The sequence below is a fragment of the Strongylocentrotus purpuratus genome, unplaced genomic scaffold, assembly GCF_000002235.5.
Source record: "Strongylocentrotus purpuratus isolate Spur 01 unplaced genomic scaffold, Spur_5.0 spur5_scaffold_3, whole genome shotgun sequence".
NCBI lineage: Eukaryota > Metazoa > Echinodermata > Echinoidea > Camarodonta > Strongylocentrotidae > Strongylocentrotus > Strongylocentrotus purpuratus.
The window spans coordinates 36744075-36756753 of record NW_022145609.1 but is presented as its reverse complement, the minus strand read 5'-3'; the positions used below and the strand labels follow the sequence as shown (position 1 = coordinate 36756753).

Here is a 12679-nt window from a genome sequence, read left to right as displayed (position 1 = left end):
GGTAATTTCTACTATCTAAAAAAATGCTATGCTCTCGAAATTGAGGCCAAGCTGACTTGATCAAAGTGGTTGATCAAGTCAAATTGGATACTGGTCAGGCTTGATTTTATACTACATTAGTACAGATCAGGTCTTCATAATTAATGTGGGTAATGGGTATTTATTGTCCACATATCGTTTACGGTATCGTCTGAGAACAGCGTACTGGTGACTTTTTTTTCGGGGGGGGGGGGGAGAGGGGCCACTGTCCCCCTAAATTTCCACAATCACAGTGGTTTGTTTTTCTTTCTTTTTTTGCATGTTTGAAAAATTCTGCATGGTGAGGCCCACAGTCCCCGTCAATATTTGACACATTTAAATTACTACGCCACTTGTGTTGGAGAATGAGCCTTGCCCTTGGACTGGTGATCTTTTTATTCATGATGAAAAATGTATTACAGTACCGTATGCCCTCCATGCTCTACACACAAAAAAAATCTCTTGAAATGTATATACTTGTCTTTTCCATCAATTTATTTATGTGCAATTCGGTTACTTGTTACTGTGATATCTCTTGAAATATATGCTTGTCTTTTTTCATTAATGTTTTATCTATATGCAATTCAGTTACTTGTAACTGGGATACATGGAAATGAATAAATTAATGAATCATTTAATTTAATAAATGAATCATTTATCTTTCTATCTATCTTGGTCATGGAGGGGATTGCTGAAAAGTGGGCTTGTAGATTGCAGCCCCTTAATGAGGATTAATGCTTTACCAAAGGCTTCGATTTAAATTATCCAGCCATTCTTCTAAAATAAAAGATGATTAACGTTACATCACCTTTGATGCAGATAGCTTCATATTTTTACCAGTTCAAGAAACACTGTTAGACAGCATGGCTTGTTTGTTAAGTAGCTCGTTTTAAAGAGGATTAATATTGGTTTAAATGGCTTTTTATATGAATAATAATAAATCAGAAGAAAATATGGATGTAACTGGGGATAAGTAAAAAAAAAAAAAAAAAATGGAACAAGAATGTCACATATTGGGATGGTGTCGGACCTGATAGTAAATGTATCATATGACATAAAGAAGAAGAAAGCTAAAGATATAAAGGGATGGGGGAAGTTTAAAGAAGACTCTGGTTTGTGGACCTGCCTTTGACCGAACACCCGAGAGAGAGAGAGAGATGAATCGAATTGTAAAGTGTAAACTTAATAAACTGTATGTTGGGTCCATATTAACTGCCTCAAAAAAGTGCCAATTAATACAAATATTGATTTGGACAAGGTAAGAGCCTCGGTGTGCCCATACTATTAATAATCTTTTAATTTGCCCATGTTTTCCTTGCTAGACACGTATTTTTTTTTATTTATTAAGGAACTTAGTTTTGAATTTTAACGGACTCACATTCTTTCTATAATATATTCCACTTCCTCTCTTATTTAATCAGCTAAGGCTTCCTTCTCTTGCGCACCCACCTCTCTCTAATTCTATATCTTCCTCCTCCCTTCTCAAACACCCCCTCCCAAAACACAAATACACGCACACGCGCACGTACACGCGCACACACACACATACACACACGCACACAAACGCACACCCACACGCAAACACATACACACACACACACACACACACATTGCAAATACCATCATAAAAAACATCAGGTACCAAAGAAAAATTTGTTTAAAATAGCTTTATTACAGTTTCACTAAATGTTGGAATCTATAACATTAACAGTTAAGAAAATCGGAGAAAGAGAGAGAATTTGATTGGTCAAGACTGTTTCGTACGTCATTCCATTCTGATCCGGGATTGGTCAACTTGTGATATCAGAGAGTTTACATGTTATCTCCATTTCCGGCACCTGCAAAAGATAATAAAGGAAGAATATGATGGACATAGATGCCTTCCGAGTCAGTGATACATCTTATGCTCACATTGCCACCCATGTCTAGTAAACGGATACCCGTTGGGAACACATAAGAGCGCTGCTTAAAGGGAAGATGGGCTAGTGTCAGATAATAGTAATATGTTGTATTGATATTAATTATTGGTGAAAAAGATAATTTGACCATCTGGTCTCTCCTTCCGATCTAAGTAATTACCATGGGTAGGTGCACCACAGCATCGGAGTTTCTTCCTACTCTTATTCAAATAGTGCAGTAGGTTCGTAACGCTCATAGGAAATGACTTTCCTTTACACGGGACCTCAATTTAACATTATATCCGAGCGACAGAGGGCACCACTGTCATCCCTTGATATGAATAAGTGCACGATGTAACTGTGGCAACCATTATCACTATTGCTATAATTATCATTAGTAGTAGTACTTAATAACAAGTATGCGCCTAAGCCCTGTGTGAAAATGTCAGTCTTATTACGCTTTATGTCATTACCAAAAACGAAATACCGCTGCAGTTTATGTGAAAAAGGGTTTATCATGCTTCAAACTTACCGCTACAGAAGACGACTGAACCACTACGCCTGTTGCACCAGCATTCCATGCCGTATTGCATGCAGGCTGAAAGGGAACAGAGAGGAAATGATACATTTGTTAAAGGTTGCCAATACAAGAGAACTTGTAGTATTCATTCATGCAATACAGTCATGATAATGATTTGAGAGGAGATATTATAAGCTTTCATTTTTATGTTCTGACGCCTCTTAATTGAATTCAGGGTATCACGTCAATCGAAAAGATCCTTTAAACCATATAATTAACATTGAACTGTTTACTTAACAGAAAGAGATTCTCAAAGGGAGAAATTATTTCATTACTGTTATTATTTAAATTCCATTGGGGCTTATATGTTCCTGCTTTCCTCATGTTATTCATTAAAAATGCATACGCTAGGATTTGATTCGGTGGTTGCACAAAGGGTTCTTTTTGAAGTATTTTTTTAAATAGTAGATTCAAGAGGGTGGGAGGGCACAAAATCAAAGTTTAAAGGTTTGATGAACTCACTCTTGTACTTCTTCATTTTCCTTCCCAGACCCCTCTTCTCGGTCTCAAAGAATTCAAGGGTGTCGTCGGTGAGCTCGTAATCAGCGAGGACGGCGACGAAGAGAGCACAAGCGAGGACGATGAACAGAGCCTTGGCCATTTTGATTATTGGTTTTCAGACAATCTATCGTGTAAAAAAGAGATGAGATTATGAAATTACATCATTATATAGTATTCGGTTTCGATAGTTTCGTACAGAACATACCTATAAAAGAAATTCAACTGAGGTTCTTGGTAGAATTTCCTATGGAAAATTGTTCCTGATTTAAAAAAAAACTAATTGATCTATTTTATTCTTCCTATATTCCCAAATCTTAAGACAAAATTCTAGTAGCTAAATATGTTTAGGAAAGATGCTTTGCTAAGAAAAGAGAAAAAAGACCTCTACATCATTCATAGATACCGTAGAGTTGTCGTAGTCCAGTGATCGAATCACTTGACCGAGATTGCAAAGTTTGCAGGTTCGAGACTCATGCAAGCGATTTCATCTACATTGCTCTTTTCCAATGATCCATGTGTTAAATGGGTACCTGGTATGAATCGAACGGCAATTCGATTGGATAAACATGTGCGCGATCGTCAAAGAGACGACTGACTGGAATGCTTACAAGGGAGTGAAGATTGTTCACTGTAAAGGCATGATCGTTACAGAATCCAGTGACTGGGGTAATAATACATTATAAGCGCATCGGTTGGTGACGCTGTAACTGGTTAAGCGCTTGTTAAGAAACAGTCATTATTACTGTAACTGCTATCAACAATATTATCATTAGATACCTGTTAACGCGTCATTTAGAAGGTAGTTGCTACCATGTGAAAACATAATGTATGTATACTTATATTTACTACGCTGAAATTCGAAAAGCGCGGTACTTTTCAAGAAACGTAATTCTGAAGAAAAAAAATCAGGAAAGCCTGCTTTAAAGAGCTAATGAAAAGTCAGATGGAAATACCATGTCAAATAGTTTTACATTTTAGGCACCAAAGCAGTATATCCAAATAACATGCTTAGAAGATCGTTTATGAATGCAAAAGGAAAGAAAATGGACTTACCTTGAGAAGAGTTGGTATATTTTGAATATCTCTGTGAACCGCAGCTGAATGACGATCTTCACAAGACGTTCTGTATTTATAGCAATCAAGCCACTAAGAGCGCGGTAATGAAATTGTGATAATTAACATACGTTGTGTATAAAACCAACCAAATGTCACATCCTATTAATTCAGCTAAACTAATTAGTTCTGCAGTCTGTGTTTTTTCTGTGGGGGAGGTTTACAAACACAAAGTAAAGTCTGTCCATCTTTTTTTCGCCTAGCATCTCATGCAGAAAGACATCATGCATTGTCTTGATTATTCATAAAAACAGAAGATGGTTAAAATGTAATTAATTGGAGGAAAGTATGTAGCTCAAGCATATAGCAATTAGTTGATTTCCATAGAGTTTAGATCAAAAGTCAAAGTTTGGATACTCTGTTCTGGACACCAGCTGCGTGGCAGTATGCCTTCCTGGACATAAATGATTATACACAACATTTTGATTAAAGGTGTTGAGATTCAAACTGATAATAAAACTGAAGGAGACCATGATTAAACAAATACCACTATTGATGACTTCAGAAACAAATGACATAACCAATAAAATGATCGGTGCTTGTGCCAGAAGTGAACACAAGAAAAGAGATTCTTACTGATGAAGAAGACATTTGAAACAATACAACTTGAATGGAGGTGTCTTGGTATAGTTCATTCACCTTTTTATCAATCCAAGTGTTGAGGGTTTGAATCTCAGCCCCGCACTAATATCTTTTAGTACGACAATACTCCACATAGATGGATTGTTATGATTTATATCAAAATTTGCCAATCTCCACTCAGCCTGGGAATCGCTGTGGTAACAATAATGGAAGGGCTTGCAGTAACAACATTATTATTACTACTCTGGGTACTATAAATAATATTTATCATTATCAATTAATGGTCACGATCTCCTAAAGATCTTTTATCTTTTCAAAAACAAATTTTACACGAAGCTGTTACTCTCTGTGTTTGGTTGTCCATGTGTATACATAATTATGCAATCACTATGTATTGTATTTTATGAGAATGTATGAAATACATGAATCTTTAATATAAGCATGTGCTTACCCGTTCTGAATAAGATCAAATAGTTGTTATTATTATTATTATAATTTTTGTTATTATCATTATTATTATTATTATAGGATTTCCCGGCAAAATTCGCGAGTTGGTCATTATAATCTGTCTTGCATTCAAATTCGACGGTCAAGTACTGTCAGGTATTTCTCGAGTTTATATTCCTTTTTCTAGTTTTCAAATATATGAAGTTTTCGTATCTATGTATGTTTCATTTAAATGAACTAACAATGTGCTGCTTTCGCTAATTGGGTATTCGATTTGGCGCAACATGATTTTCTGACATTGCAACGGTGTACTCTTAGCATTCTCATTCATTTGCAGCATTCAAATTAGCACTTTGTGAACTTAAATTGATGGTCAATATACATTTTCTCGTTTATTACACACTTTTTATAACTCATTCCTTTTCTATTAAGATTGTTTTTTCATGTGTATTTCATCATATTTCATTTTTTTGCATTTATACACTTACACTTTTAATAGATTTATTTGATACCTATCAGCATTTAAGTTTGATTGTTAATTTTAAAAAAGCTCGCATGTACGGCCTAATTGATGGCCTCAATAGGTTTGTTAGTTTTCGTGTAAGGAAGTTGTTTGGGCTTGTGTTTCATCATCATTTTTTTAATAACTTTATCATAATTTTATTATGGAGGAAGGGTACAATATTGTGCCTGGGGTAGGGACCAGTGTCACACAATTCAAGCATGATTCATTATTTAGCCAAGTCTTTATACCTTGATCTGCTGGCGGGCAAGGCATCAGAGGATGTAGGTCTGCATCCTGCTATACCATCACATGTATTCTTCCTTCGTGAGGGCGTCAACGTTTATCCTGGCTATACGGAAAACGATGTCTACTCGCCACCTCTCAATCGTCTGTCCTGCCTATTCAGCAGCTTCTCGATCGCCTATTGCATGTTGCATATCAGGACGTGCCAAATGCCTCTTAACTCTTGATTTAAATGCAGAATGGGCGTTCTCGGTGAAGTTGAGGAACGAAGAGAAGGGAGGCAGGTGCTTAACCTGGATGAGTGGGTCAACGCCAGGCGGAAGTTGAGCCCTCAGCATTGGTCTGGCGATGTCGTAGATCAAAACGACTGGTTCCCCTTGAGGAAATATAGTAGAACACTGGCGTGCCGTTTCTGCCAGGAAGTCCTCGAAGCTGACTCTCTAGTAGTCATCTTGCATGACACATTGTGGTGCACCAGGCCTACCTCTCTTGACACAACAAACGTTACGTTGCACCTCTTACCACGTAGCCCATGCACAATTCTTTGAACCGGTGACCGTGCTGTACTGCCCTGCCCAAGGATCGACTAGTCCACATGTTATATCCGGTTGCCTTCTGCCACAAACCACTGAGCATACTCCAACCGACGATCAAGAATTGCTTGTGAATCCCCCCTATGACACCTCTTCAGCCAATTTGGGGGTAATAGAAATGGTCGAAATGGAAACTGCTGGCTTTTGGGGGCAATGCCGCCTCAATGTCTCTCTTCATTTGCTCTAACGTGGCCAGAGGATTGATGTGAAGAATGTTGTCAAGATGAGCTCTCATCTCATTTTTTTTATTTTTTATTTTTTTTTTGGGGGGGGGAGGGGGGATGGGGCCGGGAGCACATGCCCCCCCCCCCCTAGATCCGCCACTGGGCATATATATGGATTATTGCGCCCAGAATAATCAATGGAACTGCCACCCCCTTACTGCCAAAGTTTATCTACGTAACTGTGCAAGCGAGGGAGCAAGCGATTGGCTTAGGGAAATTCGCACGGGAGCTCAGTGGCCGAGTATAATTATTTGAATCACAGGCTAATCAGCAGAAAGGGCTTAGCCCCTTGGTCCTTTAAAACAATATATTAGCCATATCTTTAATAGGTTGACCAGTTTCGTAACAAATTGGAGAAAAAGTTGCTATTAGTCGCTTTTAGTTAGGGGCATATAATATATGCCCCTAACTAAAAGCGACTAATAATGATATTATAATGGAGAATGGAGGAGGAGGCACTTATCACGAGGGAGACAGGCGCTTATTAGGATGTAAAAGGAACACATGCCAAGGTAAAAAGAGTAATTATCAAAGGTTAAAAGGGATACTTTTCTTACCTGGAAAGGGAAACTTATGAGGAAAAGGGGCACCTATCATATTTTAGAGGCATTTGACAGAGCTAAAAGGGACATTTATGAGAAGGGAAAAGCACTCCAATTAAAAAAGGAAAAGGGGAGCCTTTCAGATTTTAATAAGGGCACTCACTAGAAATGAAAAGCAGCACTTATATAAAGGAGTAAGGGCAATTTACTACAAAGGAAAAGGGACAGTAGTAAAAATTAAAGGGACCCGTCTCAGATTTGAAAAGGGGCAATTATGAGCTATGGTAAAGTGTGCACATCAGAGGTGGTAAGGAGCACTTCTTGTACCTGAATAGGGGAACTCATTCTAGATGAATAGGGGCACTTATAGTAATGGAAAATGGGTATTTATTACGATCGAAATTGGGCACTTGTCGAAGGAAAAGGGGCACCTCTCAGATTTTAATAGGGGCAATTATCGGATATGTAAAAGGGGCAACTCTCAGATTTGAATAGGGGCAATTATCATAGGTAAAGGGGGCACCTATCAGAGATGGTAAGGGGAACTTATGAAAATATGAAACGAGCATCTATATTATAAATAATAGGGGCACTTTACCTACGTAAAAAGGAGCACTTTTGGGGTAATTTAAGAAGTGTGTTGGGTGACAGTTAAAAATATTACTCTGCAGTGATCTCGAAACTATGCTATGACCATCGACTTCGTCTTCGGACAAAGTACGGTTTTGAGATCACCTTTGGCATTAATTTTAACCGTGACTCTCAAAAGTATATTTGTAAAGCGCTTAGAGAGATTTGTAATAAGCGCTATATAAAAAAAAAAAAATTATTATTATTGTTATTTTTATTATTAAATAAATCAATATTTGTATATTATGAGATTTAATTTGTTACCCGGCAAATATGTATACAAAAGGTTTTGAGATCACCTTTGGCATTAATTTTAACCGTGACTCTCAAAAGTATATTTGCAAAGCGCTTAGAGACATTTGTAATAAGCGCTATATAAAATTTAAATATTATTATTATTATTATTATTATTATTATTATCATTATTATTAAAGAAGTCAATATTTGTATATTATGAGATTGTATTTGTTACCCGGCAAATATGTATAAAAAAGACCAGCTGCGGATTTTGTTTCTGGCCTAGTTTAAAGTATATGAATGGATCAATCAATCAATCAATCAATCAATCAATCAATCAAATTTTCTCACTATTCCATGTCTTTTATTTTTTACTACAGTATTCACTCTTTGCTTACTCTTTCACTCACATGTCTCCAATATTCCTCATGAACTCAAGGATCATCCATTATTGGCTTGATAGGTCATTCGATGCCACACACGCAAACACACACACACACACACACACACGCACACACGCGCACACACAGAACGCAAACACACACACACACACACACACACGCACACACACAAACACGAAGTTGCAAACCATCCAGAGACTCCTAATAAATTGCGTTACTTATTAATTAATTATTTCATTACAAATCTTTATTCTCAGTTTTCTTACGAAGACTATAACTGATTTTCTTATAAAATTGAAGATATTTATGGCGTATATATTCAATACTGAATGAACGCATAAAACATTTACCAACAACAACAACAACAACACACACACAAACATTAAAAAATAACCGTCATGAAAGACATCAGATACCAAAGAAACATTTGTTTAAAATATCTTTATTACAGTATCACTGAATATTGGAATCCATAAGATTGAAAGTAGGAAAATTATAGAAAAAGAGCGAATTTGATTGGTCAAGACTGTTCCGTACGTCATTTCATTCTGAAGTCGGGATTGGTCAACTGGTGCTAGCAAAGATTTTACATGTTATCTCCATTTCCGGCACCTGAAAAATAGAATACAGGAAGAACATGATGGATTTAGATGCCTTCTGAGTCCGTGATATATCATATGATCACATTGCCTCTCTCCACCCAAGTGTAGTAAATTGTTATCTGGTAAGAACTCAGAAGAGCGCCTCAGATGGGCTAATGTCAGATAATGGTAATATTTCGTATTGTTATTACTGTCATCAGTTATCATTATTTCTTTTTTGGTGAAAGCTGTGACCGTCGGGTCTCTCCTCCCGATCTTACTAGTTATCATGTTCAGGTGTACCGCTGCATCGGAGTTTCTTCCTATTCTTATTCGAATAGTGCAGTGGATTCCTAATGCTCACATAGGAAATGACATCCCTACACACGGGACCTCAATTCAACATGCTATCCGAGGGACAGAAGGTACCTCAAGCATCCCTCGATATCAATTATTGCTCGACGTAACTGTTACTATTATTATTATCATTAGTAGTAGTATAGTAGAAATAAAACATGCCGCAAAGCTTTAATTGTAACCTAATGGCAACTGTGCGCTTTAGCCCTATATGTGGAAATGCGAGTCTTATTACGCTTCATGTCATCACTACAAAAGAAAAATCGCTGCAGTTTATGTGAGAAAAGGGTTTATAAGGCTTCAAACTTACCGCTACAGAAGACGACTGAACCACTACGCCTGTTGCACCAGCATTCCATGCCGAATTGTTGGCAGGCTGAGGGGAACAGAGAGGACACGATATGTTTGTTAAAGGTTGCCAATACAAGAGAACTTGGAATATTCATTCTTGGAATACAATCATGACAGCGATTTGAGGGGAGATGTTAGAAGCTTTAATTTCTAGGTTCTAACGCCTCTTAATTGTATTCACGAAATCATGCCAATCGAAAGATCCTTTAAACCATATATTAACAGAAATCCTCGAAGGGAGAAATTATTTTATTACTATTATTATTTAACTTTTATTGGGGCTTATATTTTCCTGTTTTCGTTATGTTATTCATTACAAATTAATATGCTAAGATTCGATTTGGTGTTTGGACAAACGGTTTATTGTTTATGAAAAGAAATCCTTTACTTTCATCAACTATCTTGTATTTTTTGTAGATTTGTAGGGTGGGAGGTCACAAATTTAAAGTTTAATGGTTCAATATACTCACTCTTGTACTTCCTGAGATTACGTCCCATACCCCTCTTCTCGGTCTCAAAGAATTCAAGGGTGTCGTCGTTGATCTCGTAATCAGCGATGACGGCGACGATGAGGGCACAAGCCAGAACGAAGAACAGAGCCTTGCCCATTTTGATTGGTGAGTTGGTTTTTAGATAATCTGTTGTGTAAATAAGACATGAAATTATAAATTCCATTATTATGTAGCATTCGGTTACGGTAGTTGCTTAAAGAACAGACAAGTATAAAAGAAATTCAACTGAGATTATTGGTGGTATTTCCTATGAAAGCTTGTTCTTTATTTAAAAATATATCAATCGACCAACACTAATCGGTTTCATCTCTGTTTCATGTGTTTTTATCCTTTTCTATTTTCCCTAATCTGAAGACAAACTCCTTCTACTCTACTATCAACCTTAGTATTATTAGATACCTGTTAATGTTTCATTTAGAAGGTAGTTTCCCCAGTGTGAAAACATAATGTATCCATACTTATATCGTTGAAATATTATATACGCTGAAATTCGAAAAGGGAGATAATTTGCAAGAAACGAAATTCTGAGAAATATCAGGAAAATCTGCAATAAATAGCTGATGACAAGTCAAAAGTAAATACCGTGTCAAATAGCTTTACATTTTAGGCACCAAAGGAGCATTGTCAAATCTCCGGCATAAAAGATCGTTTGTGAACGCAAAAAGAAAGAAAATTGGACTTACCTTTAGAAAAGTAGGTCTATTTTGAATATCTCTGTGATCTGCAGCTGAATGACGATCTCTAGGAGACGTTCTGTATTTATAGTGATCAAGCCACCGAGAATACCGTAATGAGATTGTGTTTAATAACATATGTTGTTTTAAAAACCAAATGTCACATCCTGTTAAATCAGGTAAACTAATTAGTTCTGCAGTCTGTGTTCCTTCATTTAAACATTCATAATAAAATGAGTAGCGCGAAGTGAGGTTCAATGTGCGATATACATGAATATGCCACATGTGTCGTCATCGAAAGCTTCTGTCAAAGATGTGACTCATAAACGACTATATTATGTTTTTAAAGGGATAGAATGCTTGGATAGCCAGACACTGAATAATTTAATCCAGACCAGTTTGCAACAAGGTCGGGCACACCCGACACCTTCTGATCTCTGAGGATTTCAGTAAGTAATTGTTTTAGATTTTAGATTTAATAACAAATTTGATTACTCGTACACCAGTCAAACACATTGATTTTTGTTTGTGTAGCCTTGACAACAATTTTATATTTCTCTTTCTTTTCTCTTCTTTTTTCTGTCTTTTCCTCCTTTTACCAATATTTTGTTCCTCCATATTTGTATTATTATGTATCCTTTGAGGGTAGTCATACTATCAAGCTTTGCTTATTTTGTCAACCCTCCTGTTTGATGTTCTCGATTAGTTACACCCAGCCTTACTTTATTCTACATATATTCTTTTGTCATGTGTAAATTTGCAATATTTGTTTGTTATATATTTGTAAAAATGCAAAAGAAAAAGAAAATCAAACAGAAATAAATAAATCAAATCAAATCAAATATTGTTATATTAAAAAGAAATTACCAATGTAAAATCCATATGTTTTTCGGTATAAGATTTTTATTTTCTTATAAAGGTGTTGAGTGAATGAGCTCGAACATGAACTTAAAATACTTGTCATATCTTTTTCTGGCATAAGCCAGGGCAATCGTCATCTTTCGCCTTCTGTGTTAAAATTTACTTCGACATATGGCGTTCTCAGTTACAGGCCATGTTGCTTAAAGCCCTTCTTCCGTGTGTGACAAGAGAGAGGATTACAAAAACAAAGTAGAGTCTCCCCGTCTCTTGTCGCTTAGCTTCTCATGCAGAGAGACAACGTGCATTCTATTCATAAAACGAATAGCAGAGTATGGTGTTCCACCCGTATGTGGAAATAAATAAATTAAAAAAATATTAAAAAATGTAATTGATTAGAGGAAAGTTTGTGAGCCTAAGCACATATGCATATAGCTATTACTTGATTTCCATAGAGTTTATAATTATGAAAATTCAAAGATCGGATACTTTATTCTTGACATCAGCTGCGATACAGTATGCTTTACTGAACATTTATGATTATATACAACATGTTGGTTCACGGTGCTAAGATTCAAACTGAAAAAAATGGAACTGAAGGAGATTATTGTTATTAAACGATTACCACCCTTAATGAATTTACAAACAAATGACATAACCATTAAAATGATTGGTGCTTGTAACATGAGCGAACACAAGAAAATAGATTGATTCTGATGAAGAAGATATTTGACACAATACAATAATAATAGTGATTTTAAAGTCCACTCCAAATTTTATTAAACCGAAAATGGAAATTCTGTTTGCCCAATTGATCGTGAGCCCGGCAGCC

At 36.3% G+C, this 12679-nt stretch overlaps 2 long non-coding RNA genes across 2 annotated transcripts; both read right to left on the bottom strand.

Annotated features, from left to right (window-relative positions):
- Positions 1–1670: 1670 nt before the first annotated feature.
- Positions 1671–4101, bottom strand: LOC105443148. Its single transcript, XR_972647.2, has 4 exons — positions 4051–4101; positions 2959–3121; positions 2449–2514; positions 1671–1856 (listed from the first exon to the last, which is right to left on the bottom strand). It is a non-coding gene; the product is annotated as an uncharacterized LOC105443148 (long non-coding RNA).
- Positions 4102–8940: 4839 nt separating this feature from the next.
- On the bottom strand, positions 8941–11072 carry LOC115928890. The gene is made up of 4 exons (XR_004066273.1): positions 10999–11072; positions 10274–10441; positions 9763–9828; positions 8941–9126 (listed from the first exon to the last, which is right to left on the bottom strand). It is a non-coding gene; the product is annotated as an uncharacterized LOC115928890 (long non-coding RNA).
- Between the last annotated feature and the right edge of the window lie 1607 nt (positions 11073–12679).